This window comes from Camellia sinensis, chromosome 9, assembly GCF_055761805.1.
Source record: "Camellia sinensis isolate YWXY chromosome 9, ASM5576180v1, whole genome shotgun sequence".
Lineage (NCBI taxonomy): Eukaryota > Viridiplantae > Streptophyta > Magnoliopsida > Ericales > Theaceae > Camellia > Camellia sinensis.
In genome coordinates, this window is record NC_138969.1 from 97,081,462 (window position 1) to 97,095,387 (window position 13,926).

The following is a 13,926-nucleotide window of genomic DNA, read 5'->3' on the forward strand; positions in this document are numbered from 1 at the left end:
CTGTTTTCTATTTGAAGGGTGTAGATATGGTTCTTAAAACAGTAGGACAAGGTTGGTAGTTTTAATCATTCCTCCTTAAACAAGTGTGGCAATTCTAATCGGCACGTAAATCATCTGTTGACTATCTTTTGATGTTTTACTTTTTGCCCTTTTTGATAGCTCCAACATTAATTCAATGAAAAGGGTCTAAGTGGAACATGTTATTCTTGTGGAACTCTATCGTTTTGAACCGAGACGCTATTAGTCCTTCTAAAGCGGTGATTGATTGGTAGTTTTTTTATCTTCAATTTCTTTACCAAAAGCAATGAAATGGAAACATTGAAAATAGTAGGTTTGTCCTTTTTCAACCAAAAAGTTTTGGATAAATTATCAACACTGTTTAAAATTTGTTTGAAATATAGATTGTTTTTGTGATTTTAGAAATTATAAATATCTTTTTATTAGAATTTTTTATTTAATAAAAAAAATTTAATTATTCTTTTAAACAGTAATAAAATGATTTAAATTATTAATTGAAATATATTTATGATAACATTAAAAAGTGTTATTTGATTTCATTATTTATTAATAAAGAGGATAATTTGTTATGCGATTCAAAACTTAAAAGGACATGATGTAATTTTCAGAACCACAAAGAGCAATATGTATGCTACGCAAACTTTAGGGGGGTGTAATTGTAATTTACCAAGAAGTTTATTTTTTTTATTTTTTATTATTTTGGATAAATTACAGATATACTTCCTAAAGTTTGCTTAAAACACGATTTGCCTCCTGTGATTATGAAAATTACATCCCGCCATTTTAAATTTTAAATTTTATAAAAAAATGACCAATTTTAGTAAGAAATTATTAAGCCAATTAATAATTTTTGATGATGTCATAAATTTATTTCAATTAATATTTGAGGTAATTTTATTATTGTATAGGAGAGCAGTTAGGAATTTTATTTTTTTTAATTAGTTCTATTAATAAAAAATTCAAATAAGAGAGTATTGTAATTTTTTAAATCACAATAGACAATTTATATTTTAAATAAATCTCAAAAAATATATTTATAGTTTACTTTTTTTTCTTTTTTTCTTTTCTTTTTTTTTTTTTTCCCTAAAGAAGGATTGTCAAGTCCTATTTTTAAGGCCCACTACAAGTTATGCATTATTGTCTTGTTATATGATTATGCCATATAAAATTGCGTCCTTTTCACTCAAAAGAAGTTGATAAGATTTTGACTTTTTTGCATAAAACCAAAAAATTGAAGGGAAAAAAAAATCAACCAATGATTGTCAAATTTTGTTTCAAATATTTTCACTGCCTTAAATTATATCTGAATTAGATATTTTATGCTGCACGAGATTTCCTATATAATTTTTGTAAATTATCTTTGGAGATTTTTACATTTTACAATTCGAAATGCATTGGGGACAGGAAGACGGAGGTTTTTGGTATAGTAGATCCATGACCTGCTAGATGTGAAGCATGTGAACTATTTATTTGATTGAACTTTTTATTTTTAATATTCAATTGAATTAAAAAAAAAAAAAGAAACAAATAATTATATCGTACTTTATTTAGACACGCATATAACTGTTGTGAAGGATTGGATAATACAGCAAAAATAGGTAGAGATTGAAGTTGGAAAGCAATGCATAAGCCTAATTTTTGCAAATATCAAAGATTAATACCTAAATATCAATGAGATAACTTACCAAATTAGTGAAGAATATTCCTATTTATAAGCGGGAAAAAAGAATTGACTTCATATAATTTCTAGTGAAACTAGAGTACTAGCTAGTAATATTTAAAAAAAAAAAAAAACACACACAAAAATAGCTAGTAATATTAAATACCCTCTATACCATTAGCATTTCTCGATTGAATAATAATCAATATTTTTTATGCTTTATATATATAGCGCAACATATCCACATTTATCTCAAATTCTATTCTTTTGAGGTCGAAAGGATAATAATAATTGAAAAATCATATTATCCCAACGTATCTGTCTATCATCCACCTTACTTATTTGTGTAAGTGTCATTTATTTATCCACATATCTGTTCACCTAATCAACTTATCTATTCATATCATTATCACCGCCTATCGTCATTGGCCCACTTTCGATGATTTTTCTACTGAACTTTTCGACAATTTTTTCAGTGATGACAAATTTTCCAGTGATTTGTCGGTGGTGGCGGTTCGACAGTGGTCTAGCAATAGTGGGGTCAAATTAAAAAAAATAAAAAATTCAAAACAATAATTTGTTCTTCTCACTAAATAATTTCATTAAACATGTCACTATAACAAAAAAAAATTAAACCTTAGACCAAATAACATATGACACATTTGTGTGGATTTTTCACCATCTCTTTATTTATTTTAGCAATACTAGAGATCCCAAAAAAAAAAAAATAGAAATATCAAATATTCTATAAAATATTCACATAGGTGTGAGACTTACATAACACTCATGTGAATATTATGTAAAATATTTAATAATTTATTTGGGTCTAGCATTTTTGATTTATTTTTTAGTCTCCAACTGTGTTTGTATCCATAGTTACACCATTACATATGTCACAACAAATATATAATTTATTTATTATTATGTAAATTTATCTATATCCATGTTACAGCAGTACATATGTCACAACAAAATCTAGATTTCTGTATTGATGGACTGTAAGCTGAATATGCGTACGTTATAGGAGTAGCGTTCTTGAATATGGCATCCATGTATTATTTTATGGGATAATTGCATCCCAGTGGGATTTTTTTTATTTTTTTAAAAAAAGAGGGTAAATTAGTCTCACATCTTATGAGATTTTTTTTTTAATATAGATTTTCTTATCACATCTGAAAAATTATATTTCCTTCTTGAGATTTGTAAATTTATTACAAATTACCTTCTAAATTACTGATGTTACATTCTAAAATTTTCTAAATGATCATCTTACTCTTTTTTCTACCATTTCTTCTTTCTATCATCATGATTACATTCTATAACTTTCTATCGTTAAATTTTACCTGAGCATATTCTTATTTTGCGATGATACATAAACATAAATTTTATACAAAATTTTCAAACATGAAACAAAACACCCATAAACATGATTTATATTTACAACAATATCACTATCAAAATATTTTTATGATATTTTTTGTATAAATTTTTATATATGAATATAATTTTTCATTTTTATTTCCACCATTTTATCTAGATTAGATCAATTTCTTTTAGATATATTCAAAAAGTATAAAATTTATACAAAAAAAATTTTAAAAATTCATTGAATACAACAAAATAAGATAATGTGTTGTATTTTTATATTTTATATATATATATATATATATATTTGTATTAGGTGAATTTAAAAAAATCACAAAATATTATACCTCTTAAGCATATCTAGATTAGGTGTATTTTAAAAAAAAAATTATTTAAAATATTAAAGAATTCGGTAAAAATAAAAAACCACGAAATTTAAAAAAAAAAAAAAGAGATGATTGTTACTTCCTTTGAAATGACATGAACAAAATATCTGTATTATTTTATTATTTTAAATGCATAAAAGCTAATAAGTATGTCATTTTAATCTAATAAGAGGGTAGGTATAACTTTCCAAATATGAAGGGGAGATCTATATTAAACAAAATCTCACGGGGTGTCAATTTCTCACCAAAAAAATTACAAATTCATGAAAAAATTTACATTTTTAATTATTAATATTTATAATTTTTTTCACTAATTTATAATTAATTTAAAAAAGTTAGAGTGATTTGATATTTTTCCTTATCTTTATACCATTTGGAATGCTTCTACTTTGGATAAGATTCCTTTTGCTTGATAACAAACACCCCCCCCCCCCCCCCCCCCAAACAACCAGTTTATTGTGTATTTTTTTTCCCCATAAATATTACAAATTTTTGTAGCAAATATTAACTAATTTAGTGATAGTGTGATGATAATATGATATTAGATATTTTTTGTTATAATAATTGTGATACAATTATATACTTTTATGGTAGTATTATTAATTTATTTATTTATTTATTTATTTTTATGAAATGTTACTCAATCATAATAGATTATATCATATTCCAAATTATTGAGCAATAAAAAAATAAAAAACTAAAAGAAGGTGTAACATTATCTTAAAAATACATCCAAAAAATAAAATAAAATAAATATCATATTAATTTCACTTTAGAAACTGAGATACAAGCATTAAGCAATGGTTAGGATAGCTACAAATTGGGAGGGGGAATAATTAATGGTTAGTACAGAAAAGACATAAGAAAAAGAGCAAATAGAGGATATTTTGGGCATTTCATTGCAAAAATTAACAGTGTCTAAGGAAAAGTTAACAGAATGAGGCATTTGTATATTATCAGCTAAAGTAAGAGGGGTCAGTACAATTTTTCAAAACTATAGGGGAGGTCTTTGTAATTGTCAGAAATCACAAGGGAGGCAAGTGTAATTTATCCTAAAATTTTCAAATAAAAGAGAATTATAATGGCACTTTTTTTTTTTTTCTTTTTTTTTACCTTGAGTCTCTTAGGAAGTAGCTTTTCAATGGCTTTTGATTAAAATATAAGATGAAAAAATCAACAAATTTGTTAATGGCTTAAGAAAAATATATAAAATGTAGTGTAATGAGGTGTTTTTTTTTTTTTTTCCTTCCTAGACTTGCCCCAGACTCGCCATTATAACTGATGAGTCGAATTTTTTTATTTTTTTTTTATTTTTTGACTTTTTAACTAAAGGGAAACTTACTGATAAGTCTTATACATAAAATTCAAAATCCATTTAGTCCTAAAATAAAATATTTGCACCAATTAATCTTATATATTTTTAATTATTACCAAAAAATCTTATTTTTTTTAAAAAAGACGCTCCTACATCCCATCACCGTCGGACTTCCATCAGACGGTCATTGGAGACTCGCCAGAATATTCAAGATCACTGGAAGTTGCTGGAATATCATCGGAAATTCGCCAGAATATCGCTGAAATGTTCTGAACGTCACCGAAAGTCGTTGGAATGTCTAGAATATTCACTGGAAATCAAGATATCACCGGAGACTCATCGGAATGTCTAGAATGTTGCCCAAAAAAGAAGAAGAATAAACTGGAAAATTAAAGTGAAAAAATATAGCAAAATAAGCTAAATATTGATAAATTGAAAGAAGAAAAGAAACCTAAGAACAATAAACAACAACAGTGAAAAAAAACATATGTTATTTTCAATTTTTGTAGGGTTTAAGCAAATAATTTCTAATATTGATCAAACTGAAAAGCAAGCTTTGAAACTATAAAATGTTACAGTTTCAGTTTCAAAGTATGATTCTATTAAGTATTTATCATTATTAATCAGACTGAAAAACATGTTATGAAACTGTATAATTTTACAGTTCTAAAGAAAATTATGAAACTGCAAAATTTTATAGTTGTAAAGAATGATTCAATTTAATACCAAAAAAATTGAAACTGTAAAATTTTATAACTTTTACCGCCTGTAATTAAAATTTATAAACAACTTATTCAGAACTTGAAAATTTTCTTTATTATAACATGAAAATACAAGTATATAGTACAAAAAAAAAAAAAAAGTATTAAAGCTGAGAGATCGAAAGAAAGAGACATATATAAAGAGATGCTTGTATTCCGACAATTATTTTTTCGTTTAGATCTAGTCGGATCTAACGTAGATATACTTAGATCTGATATATCTACATCAGATTTAAATAGATCTACTCATCTTCTTCGTCGAAAACTCATCTCTTTCGCCGTCGGTGAGCATGAAATAAGGAGTTGGTACTCGGTGGTTGCCCGTGAACCCCAATTAATGGTGATCGTTGATTGCCAGTAACTGTAAATTAGAAAGAGAAAGAAAGAAATGAAGGTATGGTTGTGGTCGTCGCCGATATAAGAGAAAGAGAGATACAAAGAAGAAGTAAGGTGTAACGAAACATGAGAAGATAAATGGTTATAGGACTTTTGAATTTATCTAAAAGATTTTAAGATTAAATAGAATACACATTTTTTAAAAAGGACTTGTAGATAATTTATCCTTAACAAAAATAGTCATTTGTCAAATAGGCCCATTGTATATAACAAACGAATCATATTCATCTTGGTGTTTTATAAAACTGTTACAATAGATGCAAGTAATTGTCTCATATATGTTACCAATATTATGATGGGAGTCTATTGGGAGTAAATTTCAAAATTAATATTATAATAATCATATTTGTATTTTAAAAATTATCTGTCATCACATTTATCATTATTATACTAGTTTAATTAATTGTAGTTGTCATATGACTCATATATATTATCAATGCAGTGGTTGCATATAAAATAAAAAAAAATATTTTTTTACTAAATGACCATCATATATAATAGTAATAAAAATTTATTAAACATAAAATAAGTTTTGATAACCACATCTTTCATGAGTATGTGAGAAAAAGTAATTAGGAGATTTCCATAAACTTACCTTGGGGGGCCATTACTGGGTAATATACATGCGAAGAACAAACAAACTATGAAGAATTGCAGAAAAATACATGTAAGAGATTTTTTTGTGAAGTTTAGGGGAGACCAGGCTCGACTTTGATATTTTTGAGTCTTTGTTCAAACTCTTCACAAAGTTTGGCATTGTGAAGAATGTCTTTATACCTCTTAAAAGAAGAATAGTGTCAAAATCAAGATTTGGGTTTGTAAGATTTGATTGCCCCGTTGCAGCAGACATTGCCATCGAACAAGCGAATGGTATGTTGGTGGATGATATGGTGCTACAAGTCAAGAAAGCTACACATGCCAGGGGTAACAGAGATGACCAAAACAGAGGGTTATCACAGAATACCAAAAGATTCTTCACAACAGCCAGCATGAAAGGTAAAGCTCCATATGTAGATCAAAGATCCTTTGCAGAGGTATTAAAAGGGGAACCACCCACTGCAGCTGGTAATGTTAGCATGAACATAAAAGTTGATGAAGTTGGTCATGGATGGCTATATGATAGTGTAATAATCAGACTCAATGCTAAGTATTCCACTCATGATATTGGTAAAGCTCTGAAGGCAAATGGTCTGGACCAGGTTCTAGTTAGACAAGGGGGAGGCTGTGATGTAGTTTTAACTTTCAAATCTTCAGAGGAGCTGAAGTCTAATATCTGTAATATTAAAGATTGGTTCAAAGATTGGAGCCAGTTTGTGGTGGAATGGAAACCAGATTTCCACTATGAACAAGAGAGATGCTTGTGGTTGAGATGTTATGGCATCCTCTTAAATTGTTGGAACAGAAACACACTTAACAGCATTGGAAGTATTTGGGGCTCTGTTCTCAATTTGGATGGGGATATCTGTCAACCAAAATCCTTCTCCTACGCCGAAGTCAGAGTGGTTACGTCATGTATGGAGCCTATCAACAAAACTATTTTGCTGGAGTGTAAGGGTAAAGTCCACCCCATCCTTGTGTGTGAAGATCATAGTGCAGATCTTAGCATCATGAAGCTTAATGGTATGGAAGATTGTAGTTCTAATGTTCTTTGTTCTAGTAAAGAGGCAGAGACTTTCCTAGAGAAGGGCTGTAGGGAGTATGAAGATGATGATGAGGTGGCAGCAGGATGTGACAAGCTTGCTGCTGAGTTGGTATACACCAATGAGGTAGTACCGAGGAAGGAGCCTACTGCATGTCGCATTGGAAAGAAGGCAAACACGGTAGTTGAGGAGACAAAGTTGGATTCAGAAAGCTGCAGCAAGGAGGGAGCGTATGTAGAGGTAATGATGCTGGAAGAGCCTATGCACAGTCCTAAAAGTAATGATGGCAATCAGAGGTGTGTTGAGCAAGTCTTTACACAGGGTTTTATGAAAAGCTTTAGTGGGTCTAGAGAGGGTCTCCAGCCTGGCATTAATCTGGAAGTGGATCTGGCCCAATCAATTAGCAACAACCTTGTTAGTGATCCTTTCTCCAGGCCTATTGAGCCTTGTAATGTTAAACCTGGTTGTAATGGGCTCTTGGCTTTATGCCTAAACCATTCAGGCCATATTAGGCAATCAGCTGCTATCTCAAAACCTCTTCGAAATGTAAAGAAAAAGGGGAAACAAAAGGCCCACCTAGAGGGTTTTACTACCTTCTCCAGACTCCATGGGTACAAAGCTGTCAACAAACCCACCTCAAAATCTATCATATACAGACCAGCAGCAGCAGCAATTGCACAGTCGGAACTGTCTGAGTCTGAATCAAGCCTGAATAATTACCTTCTTCAAGAAGCCACAGCTACCATCCAATTGGGGAAAACTCTTGGTATCAACTTCAATGGTCAAGAGGATGTAGCCTTAAATAAGATCATGGACCTAGAGCGTAAGGACAAAAAGAGAATCATCAAAGAGGGGAAGGTCAAACAGTAAGGTGCTGTAAGTTGCTGTACAAGGGTGATTATTAGGGGGCTAGGAATAGGAAAGATTGTGAAGAAAGCTGTGCCAGAAGATCCAGTTTTTGGTGGTTTCAGTTTGTGCTGCTGGTCTCAGTTTTTTGGTGGTCTCAGTTAGTGCTGCTGTAAGTTGTTGTACAAGGGTGATTCTTAGTTCTGCTGCTGGTCTCAGTTTTTGGTGTGAGCTTGTTCGGTTTTTGGTGCTATTTTGATGCTCCAAGTTTCTGCAGTTTTTTTTTTGTGTTTTTTTATCTTTGTTTTCCTTGTTTTGTTGGTTTCTCACCAACTTGGAGTTTCACCAACTTGGAGCTTCTTCTTGTTGGTTTCTCCTCTTTGTTGATGTAATTCGGTTGTCTTTCATCAATGAAGTTTCTCTTTTGCCGATCAAAAAAAAAAAAAAAAAAAAAAAATTCTGAGATTTTTCACATTTTTTTTTTCATTGAATGAAAAAAAAAATTGAAGGTAAAAGATAAAAGATTTGTGTCAAAATTACAAAAAATACTTAGTATTACATTACAACAATTAATAAGTATCGTTTGATTCTCGTTCTTCTTATATTTTTAGAAGCAAATAAATCAATCATACTTGTATAATATAGTTTTTTTGCAAAATCATTGTTAATGGATAACAATACTAATTATTTTAAATGGACCTTTCAATTTTTTAATGAGTCAATTTATTTAAAATTAGTTTGGGCCTTCCTTAATTTTTTTTTTTTTGGACTTAATGGAATACTCTGGAAGCTCCTGGAAGACTTTGAGAAAATATAAGAATATGGTACAGAGTGCTATAATGTACATAGAAGCTTCTAGAACTTCTTAAAGTTTTGAAGAATATTGTACATACTTGTAGATATTTGTAGATCCTTCTAAATAGGTATATTCTAGAATAGTTCTAGAATAGTCTACTAAGATGTAGTAGGAGGAAGTGTCTAAAACATTCTCATCCTTATAGTTCTATAGTATTCTTTGCAGCCTATAAAAGGGGGAGGGCCTCATTTGCCCAAACCATTCAAGTGTAATCCAAAGCATTCAAGCAATACAAGCAAACATTCTCCAAGAGCTCTCTCTCTAACTTTTCCTAAGCTTTCTGTTGTGTGTGAATCTTTTCTAACTCTCTTCCAAGAAGGTTTACTTAAGTGCAAGCAAGGCGTGCATAAACATCTAAAGTCGCACGGTTGGCTTGGAAAAACCAAGACCATAACACTAGGGCCGGCCTAGGAAGGGTCGTAGCCCTCCTTGTACCCCTAGTCTGCCAATGGATAATTTTAAAGACAATTACAGTAAAATAGTATTAACATCAAATATTTATTTATTTTTCATAATTTTATTTGTGAATGATTTTTTTTTTTTTTAAGAAAAATAAACAAACAAACACACAAATAATAAAAAAAATATCCTAAATATTTATGACAATCCTACCCTCAAATGTTAACAAGGCACTCCTTTTATTCCCGTGGAAATTACCCTTCATATTAGGGCGAACCATTGACCATGGATATTAATGTCTTTTCAGTAAATACTTATACAATGTTGTCATGCCTCAAGCATATCTCAATCATGATAACGTCTTTTCAGTGAACAATTATTCAATGCCATCGATGAAATTTTCCTAATCAACATCCTAATCATTTATTGGTATAACATGTATGGCCTTTTTTGGCAAGAAATTAAAAGTGATTTTTTTAGAACTTTTTTAACCTCTTTTCAGTTACATTTTCTGTCTATTCTTTGACACTTTTTTTTTTTTTTTGAAAAAAAAAGAAAAACTAAAAACAATCAAAAATTTATTTTTTAACCTACTTTCCAAAATAACTCATATATGACATATTTTTTGTGGGCATGGAGAGACTATGAAATCTATTAGGTACTGTTTCGAGCTCATCTTGTTAATCTGAATCGTTTGTATTGCAAAATTTCATCAAACATATCATTAATGAAAAAAATTAGGTTAATCAGACATATATAATTCTATGATCAAATTCCAACTTTTTAAAATACATTATTAAAATTATTCTAATCATTTTTTCTTTTAAAAACAAATGTAATCTCATTTTGAAGTTTTTAGTTAATTTGATTTTTTCATAAATGATTTGTTCGACGAATCCTCTAATATAAATTTCAAATCAACAATATAGGCTCAAGATAAGATCCCGTGGGCCGTCATAAAACCGTGCGGTGGCTATAAGGCACAACACGCTTCCAATTCCTTTTTTGAGGAATGGCTAAAGTTATTAAAACATTAATTCAAAGGCTTGGTTTGGAAACTTTGTTTTGGAAAAAGTTAAAAGCAAAAACTAAAAAATTAACTTTTAATCCGATTGTGAAAATAGGCCAAATAGTCAATTTCCAAATCTACCTTGAATATCTACACAAATGAATGATTGACTTGTGATTGTGCCAAATACAATAAGCCCCAAACAATTTTTTGGTTTTTTGCAGGGTAGGGCTTGAACTCTGCAGCACTGCCAAAATTGATGAATCACTGACAAAACTCTCTCCCTCTCTCAAACCAGCTGTTCATGTTGGGGGCATTGCCCTAAAAAAACAAAAGCTCATGTGCAAAGAAGAAAGACTCCACGATCAGTGTTCTGTTTTCAAGCAGTGGAACAACGTGCGCTCACAAAACCCTACTAATGCACCACAATAATACAACTATAATCGTTAACCAACAGACCCAAAAAAACAAAAAAAAAAAACAGAGTTAAATTTCTCAATGAACGATATGTTCCTTTTTTTCTCTTTCTATAAATTACCAGTTTTCATTTTTTCTGCCACAAATGATCCAGTCAATAAGAATTCAGATATAAACAGTCATGGAAAGAAAACATTTTCATTTCAAGTTTCCAAGAAACCGGTCATCCTGAGAATTGAATTCCGAACTTGGCTCAAATCCCTTCCCTTGAGAGTCCTCCCCTTTCCACTGCACAACGAGAATGCCATTTTTCCCTCGTAAATCCGCCGACCCAATATCACATGTGGCGGCACAACCTCTCCTCCATCGTCGTCGTCGTCGAAGAAATCCGATTCCACGCGCTGAAACCTTGAATTCCCAGAGACCTTTTCCGGAATATTCACAGGAACAGAATTATTTTTCTTATTCCTCTGCTTGGGCTTTGTATTTCTCGGAACCCGGGAATTCAAATGACCTGAAAAGCCACACTTATTAGTGTCGTCATGGTCATCCCCTTCAACATTTTCCGGGAAAATGACCTTGGATTCCTGGATTTCTTTTTCCATGGAAAAATGGAGTGGGAATTTAAAGGGACGAATGGGTTTGTAGAGTTTAATAGAGGATGAGGAATTGGAAGAAAGGAGAGGAATGGAGTGGGAATTTATAAGGAAGGCTGGGTTTGGTTTTTCCTCTTTTATCCATTCAAAGGAAAATGTAACGTATGGGTTTTAAATTTTCAAATAAGCAAATAATTAAATATTTTAATGAGTATGAGTCTATAAAATTATGAATCGACACTTTATGATACATTTAATTCTTTATTTGATAAAATATTTAACGTCTTTAATATTATCCCTTTTCAAAATAAACCATGAAGTACTCTCTCTCTACAACCTCCAAACTCACCCACATCCAGTACTCTCTCTTTCTCTAAAATTCATAGTTTTCTCTCTCTAAAACCCTCGCCATCAACGATGGCCGATCTGGCTTCTTCAACTCCTCCATTCTCAGTACAACAGCCGCTGCCGCTGAACTTCACGGTGGAACACAAAACCACACTTCTTTTCCCTCTCTCTCTCTCTCTTCTGTTTTCTTCGTGACTGTCGCGGCCACCGACTGTGAGGAAGCAACGGCGGGTTCAATCGCCCGTCGCCGGCGAGTTCATTTCTCAGTCCGGCGCTTACTTCGATCTGTTCGGTGAGGTTGTTTTCTTGATGTCAGTGTGCTAGGGTTCCAAATAACAATTCAATTGTATTCTCTTTTCTCTCTCTCTCTCTGTCTAGCTTGTATGCAACACATACATATACATATATTTGCATGCTGTATTAAATTATATGTAAATGTTGTCTCAAATTTATCTGTTTCATCGTTCTGTTCAAGCATATCCACCTCTCTCTCTCTCTCTCTCTCTCTCTCTCTCTATATATATATATATATATGTATAATCGTTGATTTCTTGTTTAATTGTTGATTTCTCTCGGCTTCTACTGTCTCGGTTGCTACTGTCTCCACCACCACCGTTCCAAAATCATTGTCATTCGGCCACACCTGGTTCACCGTCGTATCTGGAAGCGCCATCTTCGCGAAGATTTGGACAAGGACGATCAGGTCACTTTCGATTTCGATGACGACATCGACGATGACGATGAGAACAAGGACGAAGAAGAGGAAGACGAGCGTGGGAAAGAGGAGAAGTTGAAGCTGCTACTCAAGCTTCAGAGCAAGACGGTGGTGGTGAGTCCACTCTGGGTCGGACTCAACGCGTGGAACACGAGCCTTCTGTCTCGGCTTCCTCGTCGGAGTAAGGCGATGCCGATAATCCACCGCCACTTCTGACCCGTCTCTCTCTCTCTCTCTCTCTGTGGATCTATACCAGTCCACCTTAATGTTTACGATCTAACCTCCATTAATGGCTACGTTTACTGGCTTGGCCTCGGAATCTACCACTCTCGAATCAGATCTGTAGTTTAAAATCGATTCGATTTTGCTTATTGTTTCATATAAATTTAAGAATTTCTGGTTTAGATCAGTAGTTGTTGGAAACCTAGGAGACGCCGGTGAGACTAAGATCACTCTTTCTCTCTCTCATCTGATTTTTTATTTATTTATTTTAATGTAAGTTTAGATCTGTTGATAATGATGAAATGAAGAAACATATTGCAACAGATTATTTTTTTTTTTAACAGGTGAGGAGGGGAGAGAGAGAGAGAGAGAGAGAGAGATTTGAGCAGATAAATTTTTTTTAACAGATAGGGTTTGGTTTGGTATTGCAACAGATAAATCTATCTGGCAATTGCACAGATAACTCTCTAATTTACAGATAGGTACATAGATAGATCAAAAAAAATTAAAATATGATTGTTATTTCAACGGATAAAATTGTTGATTTGGCCTGGTATTTCAACCGATAGAAAAAAATGAAAATAAAATTGTACACATAATAAAATTTGGATAGATATTTGAACATATAGACAATAAATTTGAACAGATAGACAAAAAAATTTGAACAGATAATCAATGAAAAATCAACAAATAAAAAAAAAAGTCATAAATTAAGGTAAAATTAGAAATAAAATGTCATCTTAAAACAACAAAAGTACTTCTCACTAAACTATTGTATAAAGGGTGAACCTCTCACAAATAAAAAATATTTACTAGACCTAATCTTCTTAGATTAGATTTATCACCAATTTACTCTATATATAAATATACAATATTTGTTTTCCTTTTATAAATTAAGGCGGCCAATAGAATATTTTCAATTCTATCTGCATTTTCTTACTCTCAAATATGTAGATAAAGAATATTTAATTAGTGAT

The 13,926-nt window shown here is 31.4% G+C and overlaps 1 pseudogene; it reads right to left on the reverse strand.

Annotated features, from left to right (window-relative positions):
- Window positions 1-11,271: 11,271 nt before the first annotated feature.
- LOC145799638 (protein S40-1 pseudogene) lies at window positions 11,272-11,673 on the reverse strand (annotated as a pseudogene).
- Between the last annotated feature and the right edge of the window lie 2,253 nt (window positions 11,674-13,926).